The sequence below is a fragment of the Carcharhinus amblyrhynchos genome, chromosome 2 (genome assembly GCF_965287045.1).
Source record: "Carcharhinus amblyrhynchos chromosome 2, sCarAmb.v2.hapA, whole genome shotgun sequence".
In the NCBI taxonomy this organism is placed as follows: Eukaryota; Metazoa; Chordata; class Chondrichthyes; order Carcharhiniformes; family Carcharhinidae; genus Carcharhinus; species Carcharhinus amblyrhynchos.
The window spans coordinates 103,532,390-103,549,285 of NC_137325.1; the positions used below are offsets into that span (position 1 = coordinate 103,532,390).

The 16,896-nt window shown below is 41.1% G+C and overlaps 1 protein-coding gene across 5 annotated transcripts in view; it reads right to left on the reverse strand.

Annotated features, from left to right (window-relative positions):
* cdk14 (cyclin dependent kinase 14) overlaps positions 1 to 16,896 on the reverse strand; it is a 524,692-nt gene that overhangs the window by 42,205 nt on the left and 465,591 nt on the right. The window lies entirely within an intron of this gene.

Below are 16,896 nucleotides of genomic sequence, written 5' to 3' on the forward strand. Positions count from 1 at the left end.
ACTTCAACTGGACCAGAAGATCTCATAGGCAGCCGATAGTTTGCCACATCGACAGCGGGAAAACCCATCCCGGCTCCTGGAGTTTGAATGGGAAATTCAGAATAGGCAATGGGGAAAAGAGGCTGGAATACATTAGTCTGACATCCCTGAGGGAATAACATGGTGTTTTGTGGAACTGTGAAGGGGAGTTATATAGATACACTATAGATACTTATCTCTCATTTTTAAATTGTGTGAATATAGATTTCCTTGAATTATTTTCTTTAAATCCTTAATATTTTGGACTTTAGAAAGTTCAGTCACCGAGAAAAAAATTGTTTTTTTTAAATCCATTTCCATTCAATTAATCAGTAAAATCAGTTTACATGATGAAATTACCACACAAAATATCTACATATATGATGAAACTTTCTATGTTCCTTACAAAAATAAAAGATATTACCAAAAACTTTACTCACTGTCACATTTGAGGACTGGAAGTGCAAAGATATCAAGTTTACAATAATAGAGGTTACTTTGATTAATTTTGTGTGCAAAATGGAACGTAGGGGATCACGGGTTACAAAGAACAAAGAACAACACAGCACGGGAAACAGGCCCTTCGGCCCAATGAGCCCGTGCCGCCGCATCTCCCAACACCTATTCTACCCTGCGTGTCTATGAATGGAACCCCTAACTTAGCCAGATTCAGGGGAGAATAGTGTCAATTTGGTAAACCAATCAGCCTAAGAGCACATCTTTGGGGTGTGGGAGGAAACCGGAGCGCCCGGAGGAAACCCACGCAACCACAGGGAGAATGCACAAACTCCCACAGACACAGGCCCAAATCCATGTGTCTGCACAGCCAGCAGTGCTAGTCACCGAGCTGTTGCGGCGCCCGTCTACCGGTCCAGGATCAAGCACACACACCGAGACGAAGTACTAGGCCACTCCCGGAACCTCCAAGAGCAGCCCACGCACGACCCACCATGTGCATGCCCCTCGTTTGACAACGAGGTGGACCTCCACCTGCGGAATAAAAAGACAAGAACGTTATCATACAAGTCTGCATTTCCGGTGTCTCCCGAGGTTCTGACCTTATTTAATAGCCCCTACTATAACCCTCCATCCTTGTTTCACTCATGTGTCTGTCTAATTGAACCTTAAACGAGTCCAATGTTCCTGCCTCCACCACCCTACTCGGTAGCGCGTTCCATACCCCCACAACTCTCTGCGTAAAGAACCTTCCTCTCACATCCAAATTATACCTCTCCCCCCTCACCCTTAAATCATGACCTCTCGTGTTTGTACCCAGTCTAGGGAGCAGTCTCTCACTATTGACTCTATCTATTCCCTTCAGTATCTTATATACCTCTATCATGTCCCCCCTCAATCTCCGTCTTTCCAAGGAGAATAGTCCCAGTTTCTCCAACCTTTCCTCGTAACCCAGCCCCTCCATGCCAGGCAACATCCTGGTAAACCTCCTCTGAACCCTCTCCAGAGCCTCCACGTCCTTCTGGTAGTAAGGTGACCAGAACTGGATGCAGTACTCCAAATGCGGTCTAACCAACATTCTATACAACTGAAGCATTAGACGGCAGCTTTTATACTCTATACCCCTTCCTATAAAGGCTAGCATTCCATAAGCCTTCCTAACAACCTTCTCCACTTGTGTCGCAACCTTCATGGATTTGTGAACCTGCACTCCCAGGTCCCTCTGTATTTCTATACTTCTAATCGGTCTACCTTTTATCACATAGCTCCTCTCCGCATTATTCCTTCCAAAATGCATCACCTCGCATTTGTCAGGATTAAATTCCATCTGCCATGGGGTTATGGGGAAAAGGCAAGACAGTGGGGATGGGAAAAATATCAGCCATAATTGAATGGTAGAGCAGTCTTAATGGGCCGAGTGGCCTAATTCTGTTCCTGTCTTATGGTCTTATAGGTTTCATGTAACAAAATATCTGAGAGCATACGGCATAATTTGAGAGAATCCAGGCTGCAGTATTCAGTTGTGCAGTATATAATATGGCCTTTGCTGGAACTTATCAGCCCCTCATGCCGGCAGTCCTACTGACATGAGCTGGGATTCCAATGGGTTGCTGGCCCCACCATGGTGGAAGGCGATGGGGTGCTGCAAAATTGCAGTCCTTGAATTTATGCAGTTTTGGTCAGAAATCTTAGCCTAAGAGCTGGAAAAGATTGGGGAGTTTTACGTGCAAACGATATCGCATTTTCATGAATTTTTAAACTTGTGTTAAAAAGCGTCACACTGAAATCCATGCTCCACCTACAAATTAGACTACAGTAGTTTCTCTTAGGTCAAAATTACAAGCATGGGGAGTTGATTGCACCTGTTGCTGACCCTTCAAACAGACTCTTAAATTTAGCTTTATTTTTACTGCAAAGATACTAGTATGCACAGTTTATAAAAAAGTATTGTATTAAACTTAATAATCTTAATAAAAGACTGATAAAGTTTAAAGTGTATTTATTAGTCACAAGTAGGCTTCCATTAACAGTGCAATGTTACTGTGAAAATCCCCTAGTCGCCACACTCCAGTGCCTTCGAGTACACTGAGGGAGCATTTAGCATGACCAGTATACACCAATTAAACTAGCCATTAAATGTCATTTTCAGTGATTTTAATACAGGTTAATCACAGATGGCGGACCAGACACCAGTTGGAAAAATGCTTATGTTTTACGACAAACACATTTTCAGCTGCATCATAAAATTGTTCCAGGTTACTGCTCTTAAACGGATGGATGAATGCAAGGCAAAAAGTAAACAATGACGTTCAAACACAACGTCCGACTGTGCTGGTGTGGGAAAGGTTTCATGCTTGTGAATACGCAAATGGGTTTGAGAGGAAATCTGAATAGCTTCACTTCAGAAAAACAAATGGCAATGTAATCCAGATTGCACTCAAAATTGTAGCTCTACCTTAGCGCCCATGTTACTAATCTTGTCCCTTCTATTGGATCATTAGATTACCAAAGACGACGTTCCCCAATGTCTGCATGGGTTTCCTCCGGTTTTCTCTCAGTCCAAAAGATGTCTGGTTAGGTGCACTGGCCATGCTAAATTCTCCTTCAGTATACCTGAACAGGTGTTGCCTGGAGTGTGGTGACTAGAGGATTTTCACAGTAATTTCATTGCAGTGTTAATGCAAGCCTATTAGTGTGACACTACTAAATAAATTTTAAAACTTCGAACAACAGATAGAATGGGGGATCATTAACATCTGCAATGAATATTATTTAATGCATTCTGCAGTAGTTTCAGACTGGGTGTCTGCTAGTGTAATTATGACACAGTAGAATAAATTATTTCACCACAGCTCTGAATAGCTACTAAAACTAGAGATGAATCATCTTTGTGATGATGCTTAAATTTGAGTCACGCCCAGAAGAAGCAGTAGAGGCTGCTGCAAAAAGATTTTTTTCTTTTACAATGGCATTGTGATTTCTTTTGAAATAGACTCCCAAATCAGAACAAAGTAAATCATTGATTGTGGTTTATTGAAAATTTAGCACACAGGAGAGAAGTTATGGGATAAGCCTCAAACACACCATATAATCATTCACAGTTTTGATAGAGAAAGTAACAGATGGTCAGGCTGAATTACATTTCTGTTTGTGACTGATTTGGTTCTGTCTCTTGTGCATATGTACACGCCAAATCATGAGAGATGTGTTAAGTTCACCATTGGCCATTATTTTGTAAAACGTAACAAAAAGCTTTTTTGTCTCAGTAAAAACTGATCAATATCCAACCACACAGTGAGAGAAATACACAAGGAAGATCACTGTTATTAAAATCAGAATGTGTTAGCAGTGTTGCAATATTACAATTGGATGAGATAACGAGAGAAATCTGCATCTATGAGAAAATATACAATCTGACTACAATGACAGAAATAAACTTCAATTTCTTAACATCTTGTTGCAGACAAGCATCAAGACGTCAGTTTGTTAGGATTGGTCGCGGTAGTATTATCACACCTCTGACAGATACCGCTGAGTAAATGTCCTGGATTACACAAAACAATATCTGGTCCTGCTCTCATCAGCTAAAACTTCTCATTAATTCATCCTGTACTGCAAAAATGCCTTGACTTCTGCAGTGACATGTCTGCCTCCATCATCACGGGTTTTTGTGCAGCCGCCTCTTTCAATTAACGGTTTAATTCTCGATCACTACTGATGGCAGGATGTAGCAGTACAGTGGTGCTTTGATTTGAATGATTGCTTGCAGGATTGCTTTGCTCATTCCACATGCAGTTTCTGGTGTTCAGTCTGCATATGATCCTGTGCTGTTGCTTCACCAGATTGGGACCCAATCTGTAAACATGCCTGGTGCAGTTCCTGACATACTCTCCTACATTCCTTACAGAACCTGGGTTGACCACTTTGCTTGATGGTATTTGATAAAGTGAGGAATATGCTGGGCCATGAGGTTACAGATTATGATTGAATACAATTCTGCTGCTGGTGGCCTACTAAAACAGGTGGATTTGCCAAGGGTAAATTGATGAGGATACAATCATGCAGTCTTTTCCCCCCTCTTTTGGTTCTCTCAATTCAAGTTTATGAGGGTTACTCTGAGAATAGTGTGATCACATTTCACCACACCATTCTCAAACAGAGTAGTCCGCTTATAAACTTGAATAGCAGAGAAAACTGAAGGAAGACTTCAGAAGAGGAATGCAGTGGTAATGTTAGGAGTGGACTAGTATGCCAGAGGCTTGGACTTAGGCTTTGGAGATGAGTTCAAAGCCCATCCCAGTAATGAAGAGAAACAACAAAAATATACAGCATCTAGGAGAGAAACAGCGTCTTACACATAATAATACAAAAATAATACAAAAAAGCGAGAAGAAACTCATAAGTGTTAGTCTATGTTTGCTGGACTAATAATCTACAGACTACTGCAACAGCTGGAATGAATAGGCCAGCACTGTATCAGTAACTGTGGCCTTGAAGCTACAGGAGTTTTGTAAAAAAACCCATCCAATTCAGTTGCACCCTCTAGGGAAGACAATCTACTGCCCTTAATGCTTATATGACTCCAAACCCATAGCAATGTGAATGATTCTTAATTGTCCTCTCAAATGGCCCAGCAAGTCACTCAGTTGTCAAGAAGGTGGTTCACCATCATTTTCTCAAGGGCAATTTACGATGGACAATAAATGCCAGTCTTGTCACAATGCCTGTATCCTGTGAATGAATAAAAAATGCTCGTGACTGAACAATACTCCTCAGAAAATTCCACTTGACTACATAAATAATGCCCGCTCATAAACCATTTTTCCTTATGAGTCAGGTTTAAACAGGAGATGTGACAGTACATCTGGTAAACAAGTAACACAATGCTTACATCTGAAGTAGCCTTTAATGATTTAAGAATGGAGTAATTTCAACTTTGAGAGAGTGCAAAATGAGCGAGTGAAAATTTGAGGAGATAAAGACATAAAATATCCCTGACCGGCATCCCTGTCACTTCCCTCATCATGCATCTTCAAAATCCTGTTCCTCATTTACAAATCCTTCTGTAGTCTCACCTAAGGGTATGGTGGTACAGTGATTATATTACTGGATGAATAATTCAGGGGTCTGCACTAATAATCCAGAGAATGAGAGATCCAATTCCACTCTATAGCTGTCTGAGAATTTGAATCCAGTTTTTTAAAATCTGGAAATAAAAAAATATAATTTCACTAAACATGACCCATGACGGTGCCAGGTCGTCATAAAATCTCAACTGGTTCAATGGACCAAATGGCCTCCTCCTGTGCCAAATTGACTCTATGGTTCATTAACATTCTTCAGGGAAGGAAACCTGCCATCTTGATCAGGCCTATATGAGACTCCAGTCTCATCAATATTGTGAACTATTTGCTATTTAAGAAGGGTTGTAGAGATAAACTAGGGAACTACAGACCAACAAGCCTCACATCAGTGGTAGGGAAACTATTGGAGAAAAGTCTGAAGGAAAGAATCTGTCTCCACTTGATGAAGCAAAGTTTGATTAGGAATAGTCAGCATGGCTTTATCAGAGGGCGGCACAGTGGTTAGCACTGCTGACTCAGTGCCAGGGACCAGCGTTCGATTCCTGGCTTGGGTCACTGCTGGTGTGGAGTCTGTACGTTCTCCCCATGTCTGTATGCGTTTCCTCCGACAGGTCAAAGATGTGCTGTTTAGGTACATTGGCCATGCTAAATTCTCCCTCAGTGTACCCAAACAGGTGCTGGTGTATGGTAGCTAGGAGATTTTCACAGTAACTTCATTGCGATGTTAATGTAAGCCTTACTTGTGATAAATAAACAAACTTTAAACTTCATGCCTATTTGATTGAACTTTTTGAGGTGGTGACCAGGTATGCAAATGAGGGCAGCGTAGCTAACGTAGTCTATATGGATTTCAGCAAAGCCTTTGCCAAGGTCCCAATGGGAGACTTACATGAAGGCAAATGCACATGAGATACAACATCATTTGATAAGGTGAATGCAAAATTGGCTTAGTTGTGGGAGACAGAGGATGACAACAGAAAGCTGCTTCAGTGACTGGAAACCAGTGTCCAGTGGTATACCACAGGGGTCTGTGCTGGGTCCCCTATTATTCACCATTTATATAGATGACATTGATGACTATGTGGAGCATAAGATTAGCAAGTTTGTGGATGACACAAAGATTGGCCGGATGGTTAACAGTGAGGTTGAGTGTCTTGGGCTACAGGTACATATAGTTGGGATGATTTTATGGTCAGCTGGAATTTAATTGAAAAGAAAGAGGTGACACACTTTGGAAGAATTAATTTGACAAGGAAATATTCAATGACACCAGAAGGTTCTGAGGAACAAAGGGACCATGGTGTGTTTGTCTTTAGACTTTTGAAGGCAGAAGGGCATGTTACTGGGGTGATGAAAAAGGCATATGGGCCTTTTTCACCACAGATTACAAAATCAGGGAGGACATGTTGGGGATGTGTAGAATTTTGGTGAGGCCACAGCTAGAGGACTGTGTGCAGTTCTAGTTACCGCATTATAGGAAGAATGTGATTGCATTGGAAGGGGCGCAAAGGAGATTCACCAGGATACTGCGTGGGATGGAACACTGAAGTTATGAGGAGAGGTTGGATAGACTTGGGTTAGTTTCCATTGGAGCAGGGGAGACTGAGGGGCAACCTCATTGAGGTGTACAAGATTAAGAGGGACTGAGTGGATAAGGAGCAGCTGTTTCCCTTTGTTGAAGGGTTAGTCACAAAGGGATATAGGTTCAAGGTGAGAGGCAGGAGGTTTGAGGGGATGGGAGGGGGATGCGAGGAGAAATGTTTTTACCCAAAGGGTGGTGGTGTTCTGGAATGCACTGCCTAGGAGGGTACTGGAGGCGGATTGCCTCACATCTTTTTAAAAGTACCTGGATGAGCACTTAGCATGTCATAACATTCAAGGCTATGGGCCAAGTCTGAGTAAATAGGATTGGGTATGTAGGTCTGGTGTTTCTCATGTGTCAGTACAGACTCAATGGGCCAAAGGACCTCCTCTGAACTCTTAACTGCCCTGTGTAAAGGCCTCACAACTCACTCAATTGTATCAACCAGGACGTGTATAGATGACAATAAATGCAATCCTTCCGGTGACCTTCCCATCCTGAAAATGTATACTTTTTAAAAAATCCCCTTATTTCTGCAGCTTTTCCCAATCATTTATCTTTGCTCATAATATCCACGCAACAATCCTTCTTTTCCCCTCTCCAACATGCTTGGCTAAGTTTTTGGCCATTGTGCCACATTCTGGAATCCTCTCATTCAATCTCTGTCGCAGTAATTCTGCAGAAACCAGATTCAGTCACCTAACTACCCACTTTCTAAAGCTAGCTTAAAGTTTACCAGTGTCAGCTTCCTGGTTATATGAAAAGGAAGAATGTGTAGTGTTATGAGAGAAGGCAGTACAATGGGCTGAATGGCCTCATTTTACACACTAACAATTCTGTGAATTGTTTCAATGACCCCAAATCATAAACCACCCTTGCACTTTTTTATATATTAAAAGAAAATGCCAGCAGTTCTGGTATCATGTGAGGAGAAAGAAATAAAGTTAAACTGTTGTGACAGACGCTAATGCTAGTGTTCCTGTCCTCAGTACCGATATCCTTTGCACATAAAGAAACATGCTTTCAAGCAGTCCATTAACTAATTATTTAGATATATCGGAGTTGTAACACTGCATACACACGCATTGGATGACTTAATTTCCAATTAAAAATGAGTCATCTCACACTCCAAAGAGAGTCCTGCCCTGGTAAATCTTTATTATCTCACTGAGGAGTTATTTTCGTGTGTTACTAGCTCTCACTTTCAGCTATTAAGCACTGACAGTATCACTAAGGAAATTCAGGACGAACAAAGATGATGCAGTCCATCTGTCCATTTCCAAAAATGAATACACCCTCAAAGACACAATCATCCAGAGCTGATGCAACAATAATAATCTCTCCCTCAATGTCAACCAAACAAAGACTCTGGTCATCCACGAGAGGAAGCATAGCAGAGGAGATGCCACTGTCTACATCAACGGGGACAAGTGGTTGAGAGCTTCAGGTTTCAAGGTCTCCAGATCACCAACAACCTGTCCTGGTCCCCCCAGCCCGATGCTATAATTAAGAAAGCCCACAAATGCCTCTACTTTCTCAGGAGAATAAGGATGTTTGGCATGTCTCCCGCCAACTTTTATAGATGCACCACAGAAGGCCTTCTTTCTAGTTATATCACAGTTTGGTGTGGCTCTTGCTCTGTCCAAGATTGCAAAAAACTACAAAGGGTCGTGAAAGAAGCCCAATCGTTTACGCAAACCAACCTCCCATCCATTGATCCTGTTCACACTTCCCACTGTCTCAGAAAAGCAGGCAGAATAATCAAGGAGCCCACACAACCTGGGCATGCTCTTTTCTACCTTCTTCCATCGGGAAAAAGATACAAATGTCTGAGGACACATTTCAAGACCAACTTCTTCCCTGCTGCCATCAACTCCTGAACAGACCTATCTTGTATTAAGTTGATCTCTCTACATCCTAGCTATGACTGTAACATGACATTCTGCACTCTCTCCTTCACTATGAATGGAATACTTTGTCTGTATAGCATGTAAGAAACAATATTTTTCACTGTATACTAATACATGCGACAATAATAAATCAAATCAAAATCCTATAACACCCATGTCTTATTTCTTCAGGGTATGAGTCCATATTCTATCATCGTAGAGTTTATGAAATTCTCAAAAAGTGTTATCTGGGTTCAACTTATCTGGTCCCTTAAAGTTTTCAAGAATTTTATGTCTCCTATCAAAGTAAATATCTCCAGGACCTTTAGCTTTGACAAAGGGTCATCTGGACCCGAAACATCAGCTCTTTTCTCCCTTACAGATGCCACCAGACCTGTTGAAATTTTCCAGTGTTTTCTCTTTTGGTTTCAGACTCCAGCATCTGCCGTAATTTGCTTTTATTAAGTATCTCCAGGCTTGTTTTTAAACTTGGTCTAATGGCTCAGATGCCTTACAAATATAGTAATCATACAATTGCTTGTTTCTGCACTGCTCCCAATATCTGGATCTTTTTGCTTTAGTTGAGTAAACTGAACAGTGTACAGAACTCTAGATGTGGTTACTTTCTCCAAACCCTCATCTGGGAATTTGAGGTTCATTCTCTGGCTTGCTCCAGTTACTGCAGCAACACACAATTAACTATTTACCAATATTTCCAAATCCCTGTTTTTGATTTGAAAGTTGCTGCCTAGAATCATTGATTGAGTATCCAGGATTAGAGTTATAAAATTCAGGAGAAGACCAAGTAGCATTTATTGATATTAAGTACGTTCTACCATGCCATTAATTTACCTCTTCAGTTACTGACCAGGATTCTCTGGTTCTATTGCGGTAAACAAGGTAGTCTGGCCAAAAGTTCATTGGCTTTCGGCGGGATCGAATGACATGGTGCTGGGTGGGGCCCAAACATCCATGTCATTGCTCTTAACTACTGATGCCAATCAGTCTTGTTTTACATCACTCTGAATTGGTTAATCTTGGCAGCGCACTGACGGTTTTTATGGAAAAAGTGCCAATCATTCCGAGATGTCATCATACACGCATTTCCTCTTGTCCTTCCACATTATAGCAGAAGCCACATCAAAGTATACCCAAGGACATAATTAACTGCAGGTATATTGATCTGCTTTTTTAACCAATGCCATTAACAAACACAGCTGCTTTAGCACCAATTGGTTTCACAATCCTTTTTCCATTTATCGTGCACTACCTTTCAAAAAGGTACAGAAAATAAGGACATGTACTTAAGGAGATATCATTGGTGAATCATAGAATCAAACAGAGTAGGAGGCGGCCATTTGGCCCATTGAGTCTGCATTGACCATAATTCCACCCAGATTCGGTCCCCACAATCCCATGTATTTACCCTAGCCAGTCCCCCTGACACTAAGGGGCAATTTAGCACAGCCAATCCACTTAACCCGCACATCTCTGAAGAGTGAGAGGAAATCAGAGCACCCAGAGGAAACACATGCAGAAACAGGGAGAACGTGCAAACTCCACACAGACAGTGACCCAAAACCAGAATTGAACCCGGGTCCCTGGCACTGTGAGGCAGCAATGCTAACCACTGTGCACTGAGCTACCAAGTCAACTTAAAAGCATGATTCATATTTTACTAGCATTAAGATTTATCAAAGGTAATAAAACTGATGTTGAGCAAAGAAATGAATGGGTTAAATAAAGTCTCTGTCTGTTTGGAAATCTATGTGTCATTACTGGACTAGTTCCACATACCTTCCGTTCTTAGAGCCACCCTAAATTGCAACACAGCCAGGCAACAGTTGCATAAACGGCTCCCACATACTTAACTATTTTTTACGTCAAAGGCTTCCTGAAAGATACACTATAAATGGAATTTTTTGCAAATGGAGACTGTTCATAAAAAAACGTTATCCAACACGTTCGACAAGTAGGTTTGCAAACGACAGGAGCAGACAAAATAGAATAAAAATCTTAAAACCTGGACATTTTAAAAAGATTCAATGTAGCTGAAGTCAAATTTTGTAAGTTGACTGCATTCTTGAAGTTGCATAGATGTGTGTCACTTGATAGGACCTTCTCCTCCTCTGTTGCAAACCTTCAGGTAATGCATTAAATCAGGTTGAACATTTTTAAACATCCCATTTTATTGATTTAAGGGTTATTCTGCTTACCCATTAAAAAATACCCTAACCACAACATGATATATTTTAATTCATAAATTGACAGAGTGTTGAAAGTATTTCTTTTGCTAAATATTTTTGTCTGTGGGTTTTCTCGGGGTGCTCCGGTTTCCTCCCACAATCCAAAAATGTGTGGGTTACATTGATTGGCCATGCTAAATTACCCCTGTCAGGAGATTAGCAGGGTAACTATGTGGGGTTATGGGAATAGGGCCTGGGTGGGATTGTGGTTGGTGCAAACGTGATGGGCTGAATGGCCTCCTTCTGCACTGTTGGGATTCTATGATTCTATTCTACGATTTTGATTATAGATTCTTTAAAAGCTTAAATTGATACTTCTAAAACATTTAAAAAGTGATACCATCTTTAGGTCTCTCAAACATCTCAACACAGTTCGCAAAGAAAAAAATCTTATGGACACTGATTGTCATTACACAACCCAAATATATGAAGGAAGGTCCCAGAAACAGCAATCAGATGAATGATCTATTTTCAATGTTTTTGGTTCATAGAGAGAGCGTCCAAAACCCTACAAGAAATCCAGCTTATTTTTAATGAGAGCCTTTAGATTTCTAATGTCTACCTGAAAAATGTGCCACTCAGACAGGAGCTTTACTTAACATACTATCTGAACTTTGGGATCTTTAAAGGTGCAGCCCTTCTTTGATACTTCACTGCACTGTTAGCTCAGATTACATGCTCACCCAGAGTGGGTCTCGAGTAAACATCCTCCTAATTGAGAGGCAGAGCCGACACCCGCTGTGCTAAGCTGCTTGACATTGTTTTTAAATATTCATCGTCACGTCAGGCCAATTGGATATCAAATTAAAATAAAGCAATGTGTTTGATGTAACTGAAAGGCAATAACAACTTACATTTACGGGTGCCTTTAATGTAATGATATATCCCACAAGACCATAAGGTATAGGAGCAGAATTAGGCCATTAAGCCCATCTGCTCTGCCATTCAATCATCGCTGATAAGTTTCTCAATTCCATTCTCCCATCTATTCCTCATAACCTTTGAACCTCTTACCAATCTGTCCGGCCTTAAATCCCGAGGCAATTGACGGCAGCATCACAAAACAATGTATGACGCTGAGCCACAGAGATATTTGGCCAAGAGATGATCAAAAGCTTGGATTAAAAGGTTGGTTTATAAGAAAAGTCTTAAAAGAGGAAAGAGGGAGGAATTCCACAGATTGGGGCCTTGGCAACTAAAGCCATGGTCAGCATAGAATTATAGAACCATACAGCACAGAAAAGGCCCATCAAATCTGCACCTAAACTCCCATCTAATCCCAGTTGGCCCATAGCTCTGTATATTATGATGTGCCAAGTGTTCATCCAAATACTTTTTAAAGAATGTGAGGCAACCTGCCTCTATCACCCTCCCAGGCAGCACACTCCACCAGTGGTGAAACAATTATAATTGAGAATGCACAAGAAGCCAGAAGTACAGGAGTGCAGATACCTTGAGAATTGACAGCTGAATTGGAGAGTGGGAGGGGCAAGGCCATGGCAGCATTTGAAAACAATCATGACTACTTTAATATCAAGCTGTTGCTTGATCAGGAGACAACATAAGTTAGTGGGCACAAAAGTGATGGAAAGTGGGGCATATGAGTTAAGCTACAGATTTTGGAATGACCTCAAGTTTACAGAGTGTAAGATGTCACACACCAGTCAGAAGTGTGTGGAATTGTCCAGTCCAGAGATCACAAAAGGTATGAGCATTTCACCTGCAGTTGAGCTGAGACAGGGGTGAGGCTGAGTGATGTTATGGAGGTGAAAACACATGATGGCACTAGGGGAGATCAGCATGTCCTTTCAGAGTGAAATGTACTTTCACAAATTGCACAGGGCTTTAAACAGACCGTTGCCAGGGAAAGGGATGGAGTTGGTATCAAGGGAATGCAGTCTGAAGGGGTGTCCAAAAAATAATTGCTTTAAGAATTTAACTGGAGGAGATCTCTGCTTATCCAGCACTGGATGTCAGATAAGCAGTCTGATAAATTTGCAATAGCGGAGAAGTCAAGGGAAGTGGTCGTGATGAGGTGGCACATACTTGATTAGTGCTGTGGCAATACTGCCCAAGAGAAAATAGACCATTTTAATTAGAATATTTTGAATACTATGCTAATGGCTATGATTTTGTTGATAATTATCACACAATTAATTTGAGAAAGCAAAATGTTGGAAGAGGTCGACAGTGCTATAAAGCAACAATTGGATGACAGAAACCTGCTCACTGATGATTAGACTGGCTTCTGCCTGGGATATTCAACTCCAGATCTCGGTATTGCCTTGGTCCACACATAGACAAATGAACCAAGTTAAAGAGGCAAGACAAGAATTACTGCACTTGATGTTAAAGCAACATTTGGCTGAATATGGCATTGAGGAGCCCTAGCAAAACTGATCAATGGAAATGAATTGGGAAAAAGCTCCCCATTGATTGGATTCATGCCTAATGCAAAGGAAGATGGTTGTGACCGTCGGAGACCAAACATTCAGCTCTGAGACATCACTGCAGGAGTCCCTCAGGGTAGTGACCTAGGCCCAACTATCTTCAGTGGCTTCATCAATGATCTTCCCTCCATCATAAGGTCAGAAGTTCACTGATGATTATGCATTCACACCATTCAGAACTCCTCAGGCATCTATGTCTACATGCAGCAAAACCTGGAAGACAGTCTGACGAAAAGTCACGACCTTAAATGTTAACTCTGTCTTTCTGCCCATTAATGCTGCCAAACCTGTTGTTTATTTCCAGCATTTTCTGTATTTATTTCAAATTTCCAATGTCTGCAGTACTTTGCTTTATGTAAGGTTAGGTGGGGAGAAGGGGAAGGGTGCAGACTGGAAACTTAAGTTAAAGCGACAATTAGATCAGCCATGATCTTACTGAACGACAGGGCAGGCTCAAGGGGCCTTACCCCAATCCAATTTATATTTTTATTAAAAGTTTGGGCTGATAACTGATAAGTAACATTCATGCCACACAAATGCCAGGCAACGACCATCTCCATGCAGAGAGAATCATCTCCCCTTGACATTCACTGAACCGTCCTGTGACAGAGCCGAAAATCTGATGCCAATGTCAGTCTGGCCAGGGTTGCAGTTGCGGAGGGACAGAGCTATTGCTGGATTTCAACTTCTTCTCATTCAGGACCAGGTAATACTGCAAACTGTGTTGCAGCGGGTAATGCGTCTCTCACGTGAAAATCTTTGAAAAATTGCAAGAGATATATGCCCTCTTTGCATCATTGAACCATAAATGTTGAGAATACCTGACTTTGTTTTTTGGGTTTACGCATGTTGGGTGTGACAGCGAGAATGTACGCTTTGTATCTACCTTTGTGAATTCCTCAGCATTATTTGACCTTTGTTAAGTATTCATTTTCACTTAAGACCTGTGTGATTTGGGGGTAGCGGGGAAAACAATTTATATAAAACATTTCACATCCTTAGGGATTTCCAAAGTATTTCAAAGCCAAATAATTGTATTTGAAATGTGGCTACTGCTATTTTGTAAGCAAATGCAAAAGTCAATTAGCACACCAAGATTTAAAAACACCAAATGAGATAAATAGTCACTTAATCTATTTTAGCAGTTTTGGTTGAGGGATGAAGATTATTTATTTGAAAAAGTGCCAAGATATTATTTACGTCAACAGAAACGAGCAGACATGCTCTGTTTAACGCCTAGCCTGTAGGACAGCATTCCCCCAGTATTGTGCAGAAGTGTTGTTAAGGTGCGATTTTGTGTTTGAACGTACAATCCTTTGACTCAGAAGAAACACTTCCACCACGGAACCAAATAGGACACTCAATGAAAAAAAGTGCAGGAAGTATGTTGGATAATGCCATGAAGACTGGCATTCAGAGAATGTACAAGAGCAATTAGCTGATCTTGTTTGCAAAATGGCATGGTTTCATTTATAAATTTGGTTTTGAAAGTTTGTTTATTTTGTGGTGCCTTTTGTTTTTGCATTGTGGCCAAGTGAATGCCAAGTGATAGTCAGTAACCAGAAGAAATTGAGATGCAGGACATACAAATACACGAATTAGCAGCAGGAGTAGACCACTTGGCCCTTGTGAGCCAGCTCACCATTCAATAAGACCATGGCTGATTGGATTGTAACCTCAACCCTACATTCCTGCCTGCTCCCCCGATAGCCTTTCACCCCCTTGGTAATCAAGAATCTATCTATCTACCTTCCAAAGTCGCATGGCTCTCAGAAAAAAATTCTCATCTCATTAATTAAGTGACCCTTATTTTTAAACAGTCACCCCGAGTTCCAGATCCACAAGAAGAAATATCCTCTCCACATCCACCCTATCAAGACCCTTTGGGATCCTAAAGGTTTCAATCAAGTCACCTCTTACTCATCTAAGCTGCAGTGAATAGAAGCCCAACCTGTGCAACTATTCCTAGCAGTAGTCAAGTAAACTTTCTTTAACCTGCTTCTAATGCATTTACATCCTTTCTTAAATAAGGTCAGTACTGTACACTACTCCAGATGTTGCCTCAACAATGCCCTGTACAACTGAAGCATAACTTCCCTACTATTGTAATCAATCTCACTCACAATAAACAATTACATTCTATTAGCGTTCCGAATTACTTGCTGTATCTGTATTCAAGCCTTCAGTAATTCATACACTTGGACACCCAGATTCCTCTGCATCTGTGTTCTGCAATCACTCACCATTTAGATAATACTTTTCTTTCATTATTTCTGCCAAAATGAAAAATTTCACATTTGTCCACATTGTACTCCATTTACTCAATCTTTGCCGACTCACTTAGTCAATATCCCTTTATAGCCTCCTTATGTCCTCTTCACAATTTACTTTCCTAGCTTATCCCTGTGTCCTCTGCAAATTTCACAACCATAACTTAAGTCGATGGGCTGAATGGCATTTTTCTGCACTGTAGAGGACTTAAAATTACTTCATCCGAGTCATTTATATAAATCGGAACAAGTTGAGGCCCCAGCACTGATTCCCATGGCACACCTGTCAATACATCTTGCCAACCAGAAAAATACACATTTATGCCAGCATTTTCCTGTTAGCTAACTAATCTTCTATCCATGTTATGTTACCCCCTATTTTCTGCAGCAATGTTTGCTGTGGCTCCTTATATACTGCCTTAGAAAATCTAAGAACAATACATCTGCCCGTTGAAGTGGTGGAGGCTACCTCGCTAAATATATTTAAGATGCGGGTAGATAGGTTTTTGGTAGGCAAGGAGATTAAGGGTTATGGGGAGAAAGCAGGAAAGTGGAACTGAGCCACTTCAGACCAGCCATGATCTTGTTGAGTGGCGGGGCAGGCTCGAGGGGCTAGATGGCCTACTCCTGCTCCTATTTCTTCTGTTCTCTGACAGCAACTTCCAGATTTTTACATTTAACTGCACATTGCTGGCAGTTAAGAGGAATTCAATTTTGAAACAAAAAATATGCTTGCCATTATTTATTATCTCGATATTTCATAAAAGCATCTACACTTAACCAGCATTTCCTCAATGGAATTTTCCTAATGCAGTGAAACATTTATTTATGTTCAGCTCAGAGGCAATGCCAGATGACCTGCTCTTGGACCATTCCCAGTAGTAATTCTGAGCCAGCCATT